Genomic DNA, 17,910 nt, shown 5'->3' with positions numbered 1-17,910 from the left:
TATGTACTCTCATTTATAATACATTTGTCTGTGTCTATTGCTTTGTTGTTGTTTTTTATGACATTTGAAAATCAGATCACATCCTTTAAATTGAAAGCATTTTCTTAAATCCCTTTGTTATAAACAGGGCAGGAGTACTTCTAGGCATCGCAGCACGTAATATTTCTAGGTTAACAGATTTGACTTTGCATGCTTATTTTTTAAAGAGTGGTGAAAAATAGATTGTTTACAGAATACATCATCGACATTTGTGCTCAGTGGTACTGAATTGGTGGCAGAAAGACTTAAGTACATGCTGGCATCTTAAAGCTGTTCTATTTTCTTGGGTTTTGGATTTTGTAAGTGTATAAGTGTGCTGTCATTCCTTAATCTTGGGTGCCCAATAGTACTATCAGACTCCCAGAGCCAAAATTTAATATTCTACGACAAAGAATTCATGTGCAACCCTACTGGGTGTTGCTGTCAGAGAGAGAGGAGTGGCTTTGGTAAAGAAGTTCAAGTGCATAAGTTAGCTGAACTGGCTCAGTCATGCCTCTGATAACAGACTCCTCTTTATCAGCAATATTTGTTGGTGACAAATCAACGTTTTCATTTCCAACTTCCCCACTTGCAGAAAACTTCACTCCATCGTTTAGACAGGACACGACCACAGCATCTCCAATATGGCTGAGATCTCAGAAACTATGGGCAAATTCACCAGAAGGCACCTTTACCACACAGCAATATACTCAGATTCTGGAATGCCAAGTTGTTCAACCTCTAAACCGGTTAACTTCATTTCACAGATGGCAACTTTATCTTGGTTTGGTGCTTTAAGGACTCGTGCCAAGGTGTCTGTGTCATCTTCTGCCCTTAGTGTGATGATGTCGTCATTGTCAGCGCACTTCGCATTTTAGAAACACTGGGGAGATTCACCCCCTGGTGAAGTTGCTGTAGCAGCAGTAGGTATCTGTATGGAGACTTGGAGCATGGTACCTGCCCCAGGGAGATGGGGGATGAGTCCATGCTCTTTCTGCTCATGTCTCTCAAGCTGATGTCCCAGCAGGCTCGTCATCTCTGAGGTCCTTGGGAGCCGCCAGTACTTTTTCAAGATGGAACCCTGGACTGTGTGTGCCTCAAAAATGGTGGCAAAGTCACAAAGGCAGGGCTACAGACAGGTAGAAATATGGACGTCTGGCTGGGTGAGACCTCGCAAGGATCAGAGTGGGACCCAGCAGTTGGAAACCAAGAAGGACCACCTGTGTCTGTTGTTTCCCAATGCCAGGCTTTTTTGATTGTGCCACCTGTGCTGTTACGGTGAGGTCTTGAGCAGTTGGCTCCAGTTCATAGCGACTCTGTCTACAACAGAATGGAACACTGCCAAGTGCTGCGTCATCCTCACCGTTGCTATTATGTATTTTAGGCCTTCAAGCCTTCCTCGCCGTCGGGAAGCTAGGCTTTGTTATCTGTTATCATAAGTTATTAATCAGCCTTCCTCTCAATCTGTTGCCACATTATTCTTTATACATTCCAGGTTCTCAGATTATTTGGTCTGTATACATATTGATAAAGATCATACATATAATAGAAGAACACAAGGCTGACACACACCTTCCCTGACTTTAAACCATGCCTTATGCCCTTGCTCTAATCAGCCACTGGCTCTTGTTCTATGGGCAGGTTTCACATTAGCACAATGTCGCGTGTTTGCATGCCCGTGCTCATCCACACCAGTGGACGCCTTTGGGTAGTCAATACAACACAAGCACGCTTTCAGTCAAGATCCAGCTGATGCCAGCGTCCATCTGATGTTTTCTTGGGCTCTCTTTGAAATGCTCTGCTCATTCAAGTCCTCTTTTGAATCCAGCTTGAATTTCTGGCAACTCCCTGTTTGTATCCTGCTGAAACCCTTTTGGAATCATTGTCAGCAATGTTTTACTTGCATGAGATATTAATGACATTGTTTGATAATTTCTGCATTCTGTTTTGTCCTCTTTCTATGGAATGGGCATAAAAAGGAATCTCTTCCAGTTGACAGGCCAGGTGGTTGTCTTCTAAATTTCTTGGCATATATAAGTGAGTGCTTCCAGTGCTTCCACAAGTTGTTGAAATATTTTGGGTGATATTCTGTCAATTCCTTTTTGTTAATGATTTAAGTGCAGCTTGGACTTCTTCCTTGAATATCATTGGTCTTTGATCATATGTTACTCTCTAGAATGGTTAGAAAATGACTTTGTTTTTTTTGGGGGGGGTACAGGATCTCTGCGTACTCCTTCCATCTTCTTTTGCTGCATCCTGCATCATCCAATATTTTGCTCATGAAATCTTTCAATATTGCCACCCGAGGCTTAATTCCTCCCCTCCCCCCTCAATTTCAGCTTGACAATTCTGAGCGTATTCTCTTTTGGTTTTCTAATCCAGGTTTTTATACATTTCTTCATTATATTATTCTGCCTTTCTTCTTGTGCTCCCTTTGAAATGCTGTCCAGCTCCTTTGCTTCACCATTTCCTCCATTTGATTGTGCTACTCTGCGCTAAAGAGCACGTTTCAGAGTCTCTTCCCGTAGCCGTTTTTGACCTTTCTTTTTAATGACCTTTTGCCTTCTTCATGTGTGATATTCTTGATGTCATTATCCCGCAGCCCATCACATCACTCTCGCTAGTACTCAGTGTGTCTAATTTGATCTTTAAATGTTCTCCAAGTTCAGGCTGAATATATTCAAGGCTATCCTTGTGGAATTGTTTGAGTTTTAGTCACCTTCAACCTTTACTTGCATATATGTAATTGATGGACGATCCCACAATTAGAGGCTGGCTTTCCTTTGGCCCCTATTGTCTCTTCCCACAGATGTAGTCAACGTAATTCCTGTGTATTCCATCTGACAGAGCACATATGTTTAACCAATTTTTATGTTGTTGAAAAAAAGGTGTTTGCAACAAAGAAGTAAGTGTTCTTGCAAATTCTATCATGGTATCTTCATCTTTCTTTCTATCACCAAAGTCATGTTTTTCAAATACTGATCAATCCTCTGTTTAAAACGCCTGCATTCCAATTGCAAATGATTATCAATGCATCTTGCTATATGTTTGCAATTTCAGAAGTCTTCTTCAACGTCTTCATAGCTAGCTTTAGAAGCTGGTATATAAGTTGAATCACCGTTGAGGCATATGGATAGTAAGTATCCTATCACAGACAGCACTGCACTTCAAGATAGACCTTGAAATGTTCTCTTTGATCATGAGCACATGTCAAACCTCTTGAACTTGTCCTCCCCTGCATAACGAACCATCTGATTATCTGACTCAGAATGGCAAGCACTTCCCTTTCGGCTCATTAGTGATTAGGGTACTAATCTTTATGCATTCTTATTTCTGTTTTCAATTGTAAAACCTTCAGCGTTTTACATTCCAGGTGCTGATTATTTACGGCTATCTGCAGTGGTTCTTCTCCTTTTTTAGTCCGACTGCACTCGAAATGAAGGTCTTGCAAGCTCCACTCACTCCAGCATTAAGGACGACTCTTCATTGAGGAGGAACTTCTTCCTCAGCCATATTTTGAGTGGCTTCCAGCCCGAGGAGCTCATCTGACAATGTTCCTCTGCGATTCCTCAGGCTCTCAGTGGCCGGACCCTCAGAAGTAGACAGACTGCTCCTTCGTGCAGTCCTTTCTGAGTGTGGAAGCTCACCCGCAACTAGTTCACTCTCAGTGGCCCTGATGGTATTTGAAATACTGGTGGCAGATCTTCCTTCATCATAGCAACACACAAGCCATCACAGTTCAACAGCGTGAATGAAGAGAGGTGGGTTTTACTGCATTATGTTTTAAAGTTAGGAAGTGTAAGTCCTCCTGTTTTAGTATTCTCTTTCAACATTGCTTTCACTATGCAAGCCTCTTGCTATCCCATATAACACAGGAATTATTTTCTATTTCTGAAAATAAGGCTGTAGGAATTTTGATTGTGTTGAATCTATAGATTTCTTTGATAGTGTTTACAGATTAACAATGTTAAGTCTTTCAGTCCCTGATCATGGAAAGTCTTTCCTTTTATTTATGTCTTCTTTAATGTCATTCAGCAATGTTTTATAGTGTTCATTGTATAAGTACTTCATGTCTTAGGTTAGATTTATTTCTAGGTTTTGGGTTGTTTTTTTCTCTCTCTCTTGGGTGCTAATTTCCTAATTATCTTCCTTTCAGATTTTTTTATGGCTGGTGTATTGAAATCTAACTGATTTTTGCTTAAATTGCTCTGATAACTTTGGATGTTTTCTTTTCTTTCAAAAGCATTTTATTTGGAGCTAACACAGATGTCCTCTCACCCATCCAAAAGTTTCCTGGTGGATTCTTTGAGATTTTCTATGTATAGGATCACATTATCCACAAATAGAGACAACTTTATTTATTTTCCAATCTGGATACCTTTATTTATTTATTTTCTTATTGCTCTGGTTTGTATTTCTAATATAATTTTGAATAGGAATGGTGACTATACATATCCTTTTCTTATTTTGGTAACCCAATTTATTTTATTTAATGTAGTTAGAAAAATTCCCCTTACAAAATAAAGTACCTAGGTTACCTTACTTAATGCAATCTCTGTGGAGTTTTAATAACTCTCTAGCTTGCTGTAAAGCAGGCAGGTGAGATGCAGATGTCACCTGAGAAGGCCAGATAATGCAGAGAGCCTTATCTTAACTCCCTGACCCTTAGTGATGGAGCGCTCCTCCTGCTAGCTAGCTAGTCAACAAAATCTACTGAGACTAGCCTCAGATTTAAACACCTTTACTGTTCTGTTTGCTTGTTCATGATCAACAGTTGTTTCCCATGATTACCCTGAAACTCAAATTAATGCAAGCAAAACATCTGAATGTGGCTCCCCAAAGCCCAAAGTATCTATGCTCTGTGAATTGTGATTTCAAATTGGGCATCACAAAGACTGCTTTGCACTGCTGCGGTCTCCTCGCTGGTACAGCTTCAAAATACACACTTATCTCTCTTCATCTGACATGGAATTTAATGCTTCAGGATAAAATACCTGCATTTCAGGCAGAATTCCCTATTTCAAGGGGAAAACTCTCAGTCTTTCCCGATTAAGAATAATGTTGGCTGTTGTCTTTTCTTATATGCCCTGAATCATATTGAGTTATTTCCCTTGAATTCCAAAATCTTTAGGGTTGTCATCATGTAAGGTGTTGGACAATGTGATGCTTTCCCCCTGTCTTATTGATATGTTGTTGTTGTTGTTGATAGGTGTTCTTAACTTGGTTCCCACTCATAGTAACCCTGTGTACAACACATAAAACATGACATGGTGCTAAGCTATCCTCACAATTATTGTCAAGTTTGAGCCCGTTGTTGCATTTATTGTGTCCATCCATCTCCTAGAGGGTCTTCCTCTTTTTCACTGTCCCTCCAATTCACCATGTATTAAGGGAATGGCTTCTCCTTATAATGTGTCCAATATCTGGTGAAATCAAGTTCCACCATCCTCCCTTTTAAAGAATACTCCATCTGACTGACTTGTTAGCCCCTCTGGCTGCCTGTGGCATATGCAGTCTTCTTCACCAATACCATAGTTAAAGGCACAATTCTTCTCAAGCTGTCTTTATTCATTGGCCAGCTTTCACATGCATAGGAGGTCATTGAAAATATCATGGCTTGAAAATACCACACTTCAGTGTTCAAAGCTACAACCTTGCTCTTTAATATTTTAAGGCGGTCTTCTACAGCAGGCTTGCCCAATGCAATGTGCTGTTTGATTCCGTGAGTGCTGCTTTCATTGGTGTTGATGTGGAGCTTCAGTCTTTCTCCTCTGATCATGCGTTGTTTATTCGTCCAGGTGTGAGAATGTTGGTTTTCTTTTTCTGGAGGTGCAACCCCTCCTGAGGGCTGTGGTCTCTTGATTTTTGTCAGGAAGTGACTCAAGTGCTCTTCACTTTCAGAAAGTAAAGTTGTATCACTTGCATATTGCGAGTTATGCATAACATTTTATCTAATTTTGATGCTGCATTCTTCTTCAGGTAGTCCACCTTCCCGGAGGATTTGCTCAAGATACAGATGAAAGCAATATGGTGAGAGGATACAACCCTGACACCTGTCTTGCCTGATTTTAAATCATTCATGACTCTCATTTTCCGTTCAGATGACTATGTCTTGGTCTATGTGTAGGTTTTGCATGAACACAATTAAGCATTCCAGATCCCCCATTCTTTGCAATATTATCTACAGTTGTTATGATGTATACCAGGGGTCCTCAAGCTTTTAAAACAGGGGGCCAGTTCATTGTCCCTCAGACCCATTGGAGGGCCGGACTATAGTTTTAAAAAAACCAAAAAAACTAAGAACAAATTCCTATGCACACTACACATATCTTATTTTGAAGTAAAAAACCAAATGGGGCAAAAACACCTGGCGGGTCAGTTAAATATCCTCAGTGGGCCGCATGTGACCCACGGCTGTAGTTTGAGGACCCCTGATATACAGTCAAAAACCTTTGTATAGTCATCTGTCCTTCATGAGCAATGCTGCTGCTATTTGAAATACTCGCAGTTGAGCATCATAGAAACACCCCGGTAACCACAGTACAACAAACTGACAGTCAAGTGATGGTGGTTTTTATAGATGTTTTAAAGCTGATGGAGGGAAAAGGATTTCCCACAAAGAATGAAGAATCTATGAGTATTGAAAATGGCTAACACACTCAACTGCTAACCCAAAGGTTCAAGATTTGAGGCTACCCAGAAGCACCTTGAGAGAATGCCAAACATCAACTTCTGAAAATTTAGCCATGAAAAAGTCTACTCTGCTGTACCTGGCTCACCATGAGGCGAGTCCACTCAATGGCAACTGATTGATACAAAGGATTAGTGAACAGACAGAGAAAGCTTCTAATTGACAATAATTTTACACTTAATTGACAATACTTTTACTCTCACCTTGCATTTTGTGTTCTTTACTTCCAAGTGTGTGGGTGTGGGTCATTAATGTGACAGGGTTAGGTAATAAATTCTTTACTATTATAAACAGAAAAGGGGGTGAGCAGAGACATGGGAGAGGGCAAGATATGGCAAAATAATAATTTATAAATTATCCAGGGTTCATGAGGGAGCGGGGAGGGAGAGGAAAAATGAGGACCTGATGCAAAGGGCTTACGTGGAGAGCAAATGCTTTGAAATTGATGAGGGCAAAGAATGTACAGATGTGTTTTACACAATCGATGTATGTATGGCTTGTGATCAGAGTTGTATGAGTCCCCTAATAAAATGTTTTGAAAAAAACATAAGATATTGGATAATCAGAGATCTGACTATCAAGGAGTAGCTATATTGGGCAGCTGATTCCAGCTAATACAGTATGGAAGAAAGATAAGAGAGGAATCACAACAAATACAAGACATATCACTGGCAACTGGAGCTTAATCCTGTGGGGTAACTCTGGGAAATGAATTAAAAGACCTCAGAGTTTTCATACTGAGTGGTGAGGTCAATACAATATTTATACACCGATTTGTAGGAAACATTAGTTGAGGGGTTTTTCCCATGGGATATTAACCTTCAGACACATCAAGCCAACACCCAGAATAGGCAACTGTGTTAATCTGGGTAGCCTAGAAAAACAAACCCAGGGAGACCCATATGTGTAGAATGAAAAAGTTTATATACAAGAACAAATGAACATTGCAAAAACATCCCAGCCCAGTCCCGATCAACACCATAAGTCCGATATTAGCCCATATGTCTGACACCAATCTATAAAGTCCTCTTTGGACTCATGAAACACATGCAATGATGCTGAATGCAGGAAGATCACAGGCCAGTGGGTGGGAAGTATTGTAGATCCAGTGGCCCTGTAAGCATCTTACAGCTGGCAGGGATCTCCACATGGCTTACCCAGGTTCAGGGTTCTGGTTGCCTAAGGGTAGGTCCTTGTGTCTTCTCTGCCTCCCAGGGGTAGTGTCATGTGTCTTGTCAGTAAAGCACCTCCAAGGGAGTGAGCAGAGAGAGAGAGAGAGTCTGCCTCCCACCTCCAAGGAGGAAAATACTGGAATTCCCAGAAAGAAAATACCAGAATTCCCAAAATTCTTAGGGGAAGGCCTGCCCACACAGAAGCCTCATTGGGTATGACCTGATTGACAGAGTAGACTCCACCCCTTCACTCTTAATGCTCGTACGTCCCAAATTGACACCAGATTATATAACTACCACAGGAACAGTCACCACGAACAAAGAAAATCTCCGGCAAAAGTTATAAATGCTGCCAGTTGGAAGATAGACTGTGGGGAGATATATCTGAGGGTGTGTGGCTCGAGGGTAAAGTTAATGTGTTATGTTAATTAGAGCAAGAATTCCCCCTAATGTCCACGTATAAGCTGTTATGTCAGTTAGCACTTATTAGCTTGACATTCTTCCTGCTTGATGGTACTGAAGCTGGACCCTGTACACATATCTTCTTTGCCACCTAAGCTAATGTCAATGGGTGGTCCTGCAGAAATGCAGTTTCTCCCCTTGGTTTCAATGTACTGTCTCTCTCTCTGTCTCTTGGGAAGCTTTCTGTTTTTCAGTGCTGAACTTTGATTCGCTGCCTATCAACTTCAAACTGCATCTCTGGACCAACTCTGACCCAGGACAGCCAGCGAAGTTCTCTGTTGTCCAGGGGGTCATAATCATAGTCTTTCCAATGACATAAAAATGTTTGCCTTTGGGAGGGAGCCCATTCCAAGTTTTTCCTTTACTGGACATTGGTATTGTATGTAAGTTTGACTTCTCTCCTCTTGTGGCTGTTGCTGGTGTTGGTGCCATTGAATTGGCCCTGCCCCATAGGGACCCTATGCGGACAGAACAAAGCACTGCCCAGTCCTGTACCGTTATCACGGAGCTTCCGATGTTTGAGCCCATGGCTGCAGCCACTGTGACAATCCAGCTCATTGGGAGCCTTCTTCTCTTTTGCTGTCCCTCTGCTTTACCAACATGACTGGTCTCTCCTGACATGTCTAAAGTATGTAAGATGAAGCCTTGCTATCTTTGTCTCTAAGTAGCACTCTGATTATACTTCTCCCGAGACAAATTTGTTTGTCCTTTTAGCAGCACGTGGTATGTTCAAAATTCTTCTCCAGCACCTTAATTCAGACACATGGGTTCTTCTAGGCCTTCCCTTTCTAGGCCCAGCTTTCACACGCCTAGGAAACAATCGAAAAGGCTATGGCTTGGGTCAGGTGTACTTTAACCCCCAAAATAACATCCTTGCTTTTCAAAGCTCTACAGAGCTAGTGTGCAGCAGATTTACCCCATGCAGCTCATCTTTTGATCTCGTGACTCATGCTGCCATGAGCACTGATTGTGAATCCAAGCAGGCCAAAATTCTTGACAACTTCAATCTTTTCTCTATTTATCATGTTACCTACTGGTCCAGGTGTGACTATTTTGGCTTTCTTTCCACTGACCTGTAATCCATACTGATGGCTGTAATCTTTGAATTTCATCAGCAGGCACTTGAGCTCCTCACTTTCAGCAAACAATGTTGCGTCATCTGCATTTCTCAAGCTAATAAACCTTCCTCCAATTCTAATGTTCTGTCTTCCCTTAGCAGAACTAAACATTCCTTTATATTAAAAGCCCCCATTCAAACGATTGCGGTGGTCTCTGTCTGCTGAGTAGAGCAAGCGAGGTAGAGTCCCTACAACAACCCCTCAAAAGCTGTCTCCTTCACTCACCGTCCATCCGAAAACCATCCACCCTGGGAAGATGTTGACAACACTGGTCAAGGAAATATGCATATGTGTATTAGAGCCCAAATCAGATGATGTTGTTTCCCCTCAAGTGGATAGACTCACAGACACTCCATATGACGTAGTAGTAGTGCCTTTAAGGCAGTGGTTCTCAGCCTTCCTCAGGCCGCGGCCCTTTCATGCAGTTCCTCATGGGGTGGTGACCCCGACCATAACATTATTTTCATCGCTACTTCATAACTCTCATTTTGCTACTGTTATGAAATGTAATGTAAATATCTGATATGCAGGATGTATTTTCATTGTTGCAAATTGAGCACCATTAAAGCATGGTGATTAATCACAAAACAATAGGTAATTATATATTATGAAAAATTCATTTCTAATGACAAATAAATGAAATTTTGTCTTGAAGCATGGTGTAGCATGGATAACTGTCTTCACTCCGGGTACATGTATGTGTGCATATCAGCATGTGGGTGGACCCCCCTAGAGATGGATAGAGGAGTGGAGCCTCAGGTCCTAAGACCATCGGAAATATATGTTTTCTGATGGTCTTAGGTGACCCCTATGAAAGGGTTGTTCGACCTCACAAGGGGTCATGGCCCATAGGTTGAGAACCGCTGCCTTAAGGGATTCCTAGGCTGTATTCATTATGGGAGTATGTCTTTCCTCGTGTCTCTTATGCTAAGGAATTTGAAACATTAGCCTTTGGTTAGCAATTAAGCACTTAACGGTTGTACTACCAAACCAAAACCAAAATCCATTGCTGTAGAATTGATTCTGACTCATTGAACCACCAAGACTCCTTAACTTTTCTAGTATCTGTGTTACCCTGGGTTAACTAGAGAAACAAATGCAGAGACACATGTGTATAAGAAAGAGTTTTATATAAAACCATCCCGGTCCAGTCCTTATCAAGTCCATAAATTCAATATTAGCGCATATATCTGATACCAGTCTATAAATTCCTCTTGAGGCTCACACAACACATGTAATGATTCCAAATGCAGGAAGATCACAGGCCCAGGGAGTGGGATGTCTTATAGATCCAGTGGCAGTGGAAGCATCTCAGGACTGGTGTGGGTCCAAGTGGCTCCTCCAGCTCCAGTGAAGTACCATGTAGCTCCAAAGGGAAGGTCTCTCAGGAAGAGTGTGTGTTCTGCCTCCAGGGAGGAAAACAGGAGTTCCCAAAATCCTCAGGAGAAGGCCATGCCCTCACAGAGGCCTCATTGGATATGACCTGATTGACGGGCTAGACTTCACCCCTTCATAAGTTGACAGGGTATTATGTAACTGCCACAGTATCATATGCTAATAAAGTTGTTTGAAGAATTTGGCAAAAGATGAGGCTCCAGGGACGGACAGAATACCAATTAAGATATTGCAACAAATGAATGCAATGCTGGAAGCACTCTCTTATCTATCCTCAGAAATTTAGAAGTCAATTACTTGGCCAACTGACTGGATGAGATCCATATTTGTGCTCATTTCAATTAGGGGAAGCAATCGATGGCAGAAAGCATTGAAAAATACCATTAGTGACACATTCAAGTAAAATTTTACTGATGCTAATTGAAAGAATGACTGCAGGAGTACATCAACAGGGAACTGCCTAAAATTCAACACATTTTTAGAAAAGATTACATTGTCAAGGATACTATTGCTAGTGTCAGATGGATTTTGGCAAAAAGCAAAGAGTACCAGAAAGGTGTTTCTTTATGTTTTATTGAGGATGAAAAAAACCCCATCAGAGTATGTTTATGGGTAACATTGTGAAGGAAGGGAACCCCAGAACAATTCATTGTGCTCGTGTGGAACCTGCGTACGATGCAGAGTCCGTTGTATGTCCAGAAGAGGGGATGCCACAAGCTTTGAAATCAGGAAAGTTGTGCACCAGGGTTGCAGCCTTTCACCATACTTATTCAATCTCTAGGCTGAGCAAATAACCCGAGAAGCCAGACTACATTAAGAAGGATGTAGCAGCAGAATGGGTGGGAGACTCATCAATAACTTGTGATATGAAAATGATACAATTGTGCTTGCCGAAAGTGAAGAAGAACTGAAGGAATTACTAATGATCAGAGGCTACAGCTTTCAGTGTGGCTTATACCTCAACAGAAAAGAAAACCCCCTCCCAGTTGCATCAGTAGAGGACATTATGATCAATGGAGGCGATACTGAAAATGACAAGAGTTTTATTTTACTTGCATCCATAGTCAACACCCACCAAAACCAAACAAAACAAACTCATGCCATCCAGTCTACTCTGACTGCCAGCACCCCTGAAGGACAGAGGAGAGCTGCCCCTGTGGTTTTCTGAGACTGTAACTCTTTCCGGGAGTAGAAAGTCTTTTTTGTGATGAGCACCCACAGAAGCAGTGGAATCAGATGATATAGTGTATTGGGCAAATCTGCTGTAAATAATCCCTATAATATGTTCATGAGCAAAGATGTCACTTTGAGGACTAAGTTATACCTGACCCAAGACTATTTTCACCACTTCGTGTGCGTGGGAAAATTGGATTACAAACAAGGAAGACCAAAGAAGAATTGATGCATTTGAAATATGGTGCTGGTAAAGAGTGTTAAAAGTACATCCAATAAAAGATTTCATCAACAGTTTTTAGAAATCAGTAAGTTATTTGGAAATTTTACAAGTGCATTGATGAAAGATTTGCGTCAACCATTAAGTTCCTTGAGAAGAAGTTCCACAATATGCAGTTTGAATTATTTAGTGAGTAGAAAAGGCGTCTGGTTTTGCATTTTAATTTATATATTCATTTTTACATTCCTATTCGTTATGGTCTTACCAGGAAGAAGATCTCCACAACGACAACAACAGAAACCCTGCCTCATTGCACAAACCTCGTTGCCATCAAATCAGTTCTGACTCATCGCAGCACTGTAGGACAGGGTAGAGCTGACCCTACGGGTTCCACTGCAGTAAGTAGCAGCTGGTGGTTTCAAACAGCGGACTCTGCAATCAGCAGCCCAACCTGATCCTCTGTGCCTCTAGGGCTTCTCGGAAGTGGATGGCATCCCGACATTGAATAACTTGAGGAGCAATTAATTCACGATTCACAAAGGGACGGGCAGATATGTAGAAACTACAAGGAACAGGGTAATTTGCTAGGGCCAGTAACAGCTGGGTGATAATTCCCTGAAGGAAAGAGCTGGACAGTTACTGGAATCGAAAATGTAAGGACGGAGTGTGAGATTGCGTCTGTAACCCTCGGTTGAAGGGTATGGCCAGCCTGAGATGAAGAATGAGGACAGAGCCAGAAATTTAATTCCCCAGTCCCCCCTCTGCTCTTACCACTGGGGGCAGGTGCCTCCTGTTGCCTGAACTCAACAGGAGCCAGAGGACAAGCGAGGCCATTGATACAGTCAATGCAGGTCACTCCCGGGGCTGAGGTCAAAGTCAGAGAAGTGGTCCAAGCATGTTATCTAGAGCATCACTGGAAACAAGCACTTTCAACAAGGGAAGAAAGTGTCGCTTCAAAAATATATTTATAAAACAATATTACTCTACTGCTATTCAAATCAAAGCACTAACATACTATCATGTCAACAAAACAAAAAGGCATAATCCTGAACAAAAAGCAATGCTATATAAAGTGTAGTCCAAACACAATTCCAAAAGTCTGCCAAAGTAAATCCACATAAGGTATTAAGCAGTACAAATATGTGGTTATAATATAAATACACAAACATACCTCTTGCAGGAAGGCTATGGATGACAGTGAAAGCCCAAAATTCATTTGCTGAGTCCTCTCGTGGATTAAGTATTCATTGAACTCCCTTAAACCTTTGACCAGATATGTGAATAGTTTTGTATTCAGACAAAGTGCATTGGAAAGTAGATCGTGGCAGATATAGTTAAAATTCAGCATCTTACCATTTGTTTTCCCTTTTGACCCATTTTACCTTGTTCTAGCATTTATTATTTTCTGGTAGGATTGAGATTGTGTGTTTTATTTTGTTGTCGCTGATGGGGTATTTTTTGTATGACATTCGTTTTATGAAATCCAGCATAAATAAATCTATAGAAACAGAAACAATATTAGGGGATCCTTAGGGATATGACAGGGGAGTTTGAGGGGGAAATTAGGAGCTAATAAGAATGAATACAAGATGAGAACAATGACCCCAAAGGGATTGTGGTGATGGTTACACAACTCTTTAATATATTGAATTGTATTATACACAATTGAATTGTATTATACACAATGGCACACACACATATGTAAATTACATATAGAATGGTAGATGATAGATAGATAGATGCAGTCCACTGCTGTTGAGTGGGTTACAGCTCAAGGCAACTCTATAGGACAGGACATCTCCATAGGTTCTGAGGCTGTAAGCCTTTACTGAGGCAGACTGTCTCGTCTTTCTGTAGAGGAGCAGCTAGTAGACTGGATTCTCCAGCCTTTCAGTTCGCAGCCCAGCAATTAACCTACTGCACCGCTGCACCACCAGCACTTTTAAATTAAATATAAGAAAACAAAAAACAAAAAAAACCTTCCACTACACTGTTCTAGAGTTAATTCTGACTCAGCATGTTAAAGGTCTGAGGGTGTAAATCTGTAAAAGAGCCGAAAGCCTCATCCTTCACCCTCAGAGACACGGGTGGATTCAAGTTGCTGACCTTAGAAGCAGCTCAAAGGGAAATCCACTGTACCACCTCTCACAGCAACAGTCCATGCGACCCCTGTGGGTTCCTGAGACTGTAACTATTTACGGGAGTAGAAAGTCCAGTCTCCCACGCAGCTGTTGGTGGTGTCAAACTGCCAGCCATACAGATCACAGCTCAATGTCTGTGCCACCAGGACTTTTTTTTTTTTTACTTCTATTCTTTTTTTTTAAACAATTTATTGGGGCTCATACAATTCTTATCACAGTTCATACATATACATACATCAATTGTATAAAGCACATCTGTACAGTCTTTGCCATAATCATTTTTTTCTCTTTTCTTTTTTTACATTTTATTAGGGACTCATACAACTCTTATCACCATCCATACATATACATACATCAATTGTATAAAGCACATCCATACATTCCCTGCCCCAATCATTCTCAAAGCATTTGCTCTCCACTTAAGCCCCTTGCATCAGGTCCTCTTTTTTTTGCCCTCCCTCCCCTTTCCCCCCTCCCTCATGTGCCCTTGGTAATTTATACATCGTTATTTTGTCATATCTTGCCCTATCCGGAGTCTCCCTCCCCACCCCTTCTCTGCTGTCCCTCTCCCAGGGAAGAGGTCACATGTGGATCCTTGTAATCAGTTCCCCCTTTCCAACCCACTCACCCTCCACTCTCCCAGCATCGTCCCTCACACCCTTGGTTCTGAAGGTATCATCCACCCTGGATTCCCTGTACCTCCAGCCCTCATATGTACCAGTGTACAGCCTCTGTCCTATTCAGCCCTGCAAGGTAGAATTCGGATCATGGTAGTTGGGAGGAGGAAGCATCCAGGATCTGGGGGAAAGCTGTGTTCTTCATCGATACTACCTCACACCCTAATTAACCCATCTCCTCTCCTAAACCCCTCTATGAGGGGATCTCCATTGGCCGACACTTGGGCCTTGGGTCTCCACTCTGCACTTCCCCCTTCATTTAATATGGTATATATATATATATACATACATATACACATACATACACACACTTATATCTTTTTTTTTTTTTTGCATGATGCCTTATACCTGGTCCCTTGGCACCTCGTGATCGCACTGGCTGGTGTGTTTCTTCCATGTGGGCTTTTTTGCTTAAGAGCTAGATGGCTGCTTGTTCACCTTCAAGCCTTTAAGACCCCAGACACTATCTCTTTTGATAGTCGGGCACCATCAGCTTTCTTCACCACATTTGCTTATGCACCCATTTGTCTTCAGCGATCCTATCATGGAGGTGTGCAGTCAATGATATGTTTTTTTGTTCTTTGATGCCTGGTAACTGATCCCTTTGGGACCACTCGATCACACAGGCTGGTGTGTTCTTCCATGTGGACTTTGTTGCTTCTGAGCTAGATGGCCGCTTGTTTATCTTCAAGCCTTTAAGACCCCAGTCACTATCTCTTTTGATAGCCGGGCACCATCAGCTTTCTTCACCACATTTACTTGTTCACCCACTTTGGCTCCAGCTGTTGTGTCGGGAGAGTGAACATCATAGAGTTCCAATTTAATAAAAGAAGGTATTCATGCATTGAGGGAGTGTTTGAGTAGAGGCCCAAGGTCCTTCCGCCACCTTGATACTTGACCTATAAATATAGACACATAGATCTATTTCCCCATCCTCCTATGTATATTTGCATGTACATGTCTTTGTCTAGACCTCCATGAATGCCCTTTGACTCCTAGCTCTTTCCTCCATCTCCCTTGATTTTCCTCCTGCCCTACTACCATGCTTCGTCGCCACCTGGGCTAGGGTATACCTCTTCTCTAAGTAACCTTACCCTTGATCATTTCCCACCAGGCCTGCCACTCCCCCTTCTCTACCATTTGGGGTCCATGTTTTTCCCTTATTCCTGGGTTTGTTAACACCACTTCCTTACCCCCCCTACCCCCCCACCCCAAGTCCCCCCGGAACTGTCGGGTCCCGTTGTTTTTCCTCCAGATAATTCATCCAGCCTGTCCTATTCAGACAGACCTGTGGAGACACTAACATGCAGGAAACAAGACAGAGGAAAACAAAGCAACAGTATACAACCAGACAACAAAACAACAAAAACAAACCACTGACAAAGAACAGAACAAAACAGTTCACAAGAGAAAAGCTTGTAGTTAGTTCAGGGATCGTTTGCTGGTCCTTAGGAGCGTTTTCCAGTCCAGTCTGTTGGGGCACCACACCCTGGCCCCAAAGTCCACTTTCAGCATTCCCTGGGGACCTTGCCACTCCATTCCCTTGCTGTTCCGCTGCACTCCCCCAGTGATTTGCCTCGGTGTGGTGGCATCAGGTCAGGTGCAATTCCCACACTGTGTCTCCGGTGCTGTCCCCTGTATCGCCCTTAGTCACTGATTGGCATCATGTCTCATAGTGGGGCCAGCCATGTTGTTCTCTCTGTGGACTGGCTGCTCTACTCAGGAACATCATCATCACGGCCTGGTGGGCCAGGCTGTGCTCCACTCTCTCCTCCTGCCCCTTCATCTTCTCCCGTGTGCTCTGATCAGATATGTTCATCTCCCGGAGCTGCAGAGTCAATGTCGTCCTTTGGAAAAAATTCTTATCGGGGGAGGGGCAGGAATCCACTTAATTTATGGTGCTGGGGCCAGCCTCCCAGACCTCTCCAGTGGTTCCCTACTCCACACCGGGATATTGCATTGACACCTTGCGACACTGGGTTGAAGTCTGGTCCCACTTTCCCTGTGGAGATATAAACAATACCCTCCCCTTGGGTGGATTAATGCCCCATGACCCCACTACCCTTTTCTTCCTTGTATTCATCCTTTTGTTTTCCTTTCCCCACCTCCTCCACCATTGTCTACCATGTACATCCCTGGTTTTGGTCTGGTCTCTTCCATACTACACAGGACTTTTTATATAAATAAGCATACCAAAGCCCCAAACCAGCCCACTTCCATACAGTTGATTCTAACTCATCACCATCCTACAGGGCAGAGTAGAACTGCTCCCTAGGTTTTCTGCAGGAGCAAAAGCCTCATCTTCTCCCCTAGAGTGCCTACTGGGTTCTAATTGCCACTTCACGTCAATAAATACCACATGATGTCACAAGGGATCCTTACATAAGTATTGTTGTTGTTGTTAGGTGCTGCCCAGTCAGTTTGACTCATAGTGACAGAGCAAAAACACTGCCCATCCTGCACCATCCACACAATTGTGAGCCATTGTGTCAATCCATCTCGTTGAGGATCTCTCTCTTTTTGGCTGCCCCTCTACTTTACCAGGCAAGAGATCCTTTTCCAGAGACTTGTCTCTCCTCATCACATGTAGGTGAAACAATTCTCATCTTCCCCACTTCTAAGGAGCATTCTCGCTGTACTTTTTCCAAGACAGAATTGTTGTTCTTCTGGAAGTCCATGGTACTTTCATTGTTCTTTACCAACACCATCATTCAAATACATCTCTTTTTTTTCATTCCTCCATATTCATGGTCCAACTTCCACATGCCTATGAGGTGACTGAAAACACTATGAGTCAAACAGACCTCCAAGTGGCATCCTTGTGCTTTAGCACTTTCAAGAAG

General features: G+C 42.4%; 1 pseudogene; it reads right to left on the bottom strand.

Annotated features, from left to right (window-relative positions):
- Positions 1–412: 412 nt before the first annotated feature.
- LOC142442363 (proliferating cell nuclear antigen pseudogene) overlaps positions 413–17,910 on the bottom strand; it is a 38,821-nt pseudogene continuing 21,323 nt past the window's right edge.

Source organism: Tenrec ecaudatus, chromosome 3 (assembly GCF_050624435.1).
Source record: "Tenrec ecaudatus isolate mTenEca1 chromosome 3, mTenEca1.hap1, whole genome shotgun sequence".
Taxonomy (NCBI): domain Eukaryota; kingdom Metazoa; phylum Chordata; class Mammalia; order Afrosoricida; family Tenrecidae; genus Tenrec; species Tenrec ecaudatus.
This window is presented reverse-complemented; position numbering and strand designations above follow the sequence as displayed.